The sequence below is a fragment of the Phocoena sinus genome, chromosome X, assembly GCF_008692025.1.
Source record: "Phocoena sinus isolate mPhoSin1 chromosome X, mPhoSin1.pri, whole genome shotgun sequence".
NCBI classification, from domain to species: domain Eukaryota; kingdom Metazoa; phylum Chordata; class Mammalia; order Artiodactyla; family Phocoenidae; genus Phocoena; species Phocoena sinus.
Window position 1 is genome coordinate 13903798 of NC_045784.1, and position 2541 is coordinate 13906338.

Genomic DNA, 2541 nt, shown 5'->3' on the forward strand with positions numbered 1-2541 from the left:
GGGAAAATTAGTAACTTGACAATGGAGGAAACGGGCAGACACCAAGTGATCAAAGTTAACCTCACCAGTGATGGAACAAGCTGACTTCATGAGCCTCCTTATGTGGTACCCTGAGGGGGACACAGGATCTCTTACTTGGTGTCCCCACCTAAAACCACGAAACTCAGAGAGTTCCCTGGTTGCCTAGTGGTTAGTATCCTGGACTTTCACTACCATAGCCTGGGTTCAACCCCTGGTTGGGGAGCTGAGATCCTGCAAGCCTCACAGCGTGGCCAAAAACAAAAACATGGAACTCAGTTTAATCGTGAGAAAACCGGACACAAACCCAGACTGAGGGATCTTCCATAACACAAGTGGCCTGTATTCTTCACAGCTGTCAATGTCAAGGAAAGCAAAGAAGGCCATGGAACTATTTCAGATGAAAGGAGACAGGAGAGACATGACAACTAAAGGCCATGTGTAATACTCTTGGATTGGGTCTTGGACCGGAAAAGAGTGCTAGAAAGAACATTATTGAGACAGTGGGAAAAATGTGATTATGAACTGTAGATTGGATAATAGTATTATATGGACATTAATGTTAACAGTTGATGAAATGGCATGAAGGGGATATATGGCATGTGTTTGTACTGTTTTTGCAACTTTTAGGTAAGATTGAAATTATTTCACAATAAAAGCTTTTTTTTTCCTCTTAGGGTTCACTTTAATGAAGTGAATAGTGTTGAACATTCTATGGGTTTGGACAAAAGTGTAATGACATATATCCATCATTATAATGTCATACAAAGCATTTTCACTACTCATAAAAACTTCTGTACTCTGTGTTTTCATCTCCCCTCTCCCCCCAAACTCCTGGCAACCATTGATCTTTTTATTGTCTCCATAGTTTTGCTTTTCCAGAATGGCGTATAGTTGGAATCTGTTTTTCTTTTTTTTCCTTGAAGAGAGAGGTTCAAAGCCTTTATGTCTGTAAGACCACTCATGGCCCACGCATGCATGGACCGGACAGGCTCTAGGTGGCAAACTCCGCCACTAAATACTGTAGCTTTTCTTCCAAAGTTGAGCCCTGTCCCACTGGTACAGGGGGACGTGTTGGGTATTTGTTCATAGGAAGGCCACAAGTTTTGTGCCCCTTGTTACAATGAACCCAGATTCCTGTTGGGTGTGCTGTAAACAGAGGAGCCATTTCTTCAGGCCCCCTGCTCTGAGCACACCCCAAAAACTTTTTTAAAAAGGCAGCTACAGCCGTAGAAAGAATGAAATTTGCCCTTTGCAGCAACATGGATGTACATACAGATTATAATACTGAGTGAAGTAAGTCAAAATGAGAAAGACAATATTATTTGAAGTAACTTATATGTGGAATCTAAAAAAATACTAATGAATCTATATACAAAACAGAAAACAGACCCATAGACATAAAAAACAAACTTATGGTTACCAAAGAGGAAAGGGGGAAGGGGAGGGATAAACTAGGAGTTTGGGATTAGCAGACACATACTACTATCTATAAAATAGATAAACAACAAGGTACTACTGTATAGCACAGGGAACTACGTTCAGTATCCTGTAATAACCTATAATGGAAAATAATCTGAAAAAATATTTATGTATAACTGAATCACTTTGCTGTATACCTGAAACTAACACAATGTTGTAAATCAGCTATACTTCAATTTTTAAGAAAGGCAGCTACAATTCTAGACTTCTAGATGGAGTCTAGAATGGAGATTGGGATCATTCTTTATAGCAGGCATCTCCTTTGCTTCCAAAATAAACATGAGGGTTATCAAATAGTCATCTTTCTGCAACAACAGGGGGGAGGATAAATCATTAACTTTTTCATGGCTTTGAACTTGCAGTTCCCATTTGCATCTTAAGTTCACTAGTTCTGTTAGACTGGGCAATTAATAAGGTACAAATAGTTATGAGTTCAAATGGCTAACCTGTTTATCTTTAATTGCTTGAATGGACAGAAATGCACGAGGAAAAATGATGTGACGTAAGAATAGCATGTTATTAAAAAGTGAAGTGCCTCAATATACAGACATGTATTTTATGTTTTTTTTTTATAGCACTTCATAGAATTTGGCATAGGACTTTGGATACAGAAGTCATTTGGCAATTCTCAACCTCGGCTGCACAGTGGAATCATCTGGGGAATTTTTTAAAAATGTTGATGCTTGGGTCTCTCCCTCCAAATTTGGATTTAATTGGACTGTGGTGCAGCCTGAGAGCTTTAAAAGCACCTCAGGTGATTCTAATGCGTGACCAAGGAGAAGAGCTGATCTAGAGTCCTCTGTTTTTAGATAATCATAGTAACATCTTAAGAGAAGCCACAGAGCAGAGGTGACTCAGCTTGGGAAGGTGGCAACCTAGGAAGGCAACATGATCAGTAGAAGTCATCTCACCCATAGAATTTTCCTTTCATGCCACTTAATATTTTTATATTGAATTACAGTTATTTATATTCATATTTTCTTCCTTGTTAGACTGCAGACTCGGGAAGCACAGGATTTTTTTAAAAACATGTTTATTGGA

The 2541-nt window shown here is 38.9% G+C and overlaps 1 non-coding gene across 1 annotated transcript; it reads right to left on the bottom strand.

Moving 5' to 3' along the window:
* Positions 1-1087: 1087 nt before the first annotated feature.
* On the bottom strand, positions 1088-1217 carry LOC116748193. The gene has a single exon (XR_004348204.1). It is a non-coding gene; the product is annotated as a small nucleolar RNA SNORA11 (small nucleolar RNA).
* Between the last annotated feature and the right edge of the window lie 1324 nt (positions 1218-2541).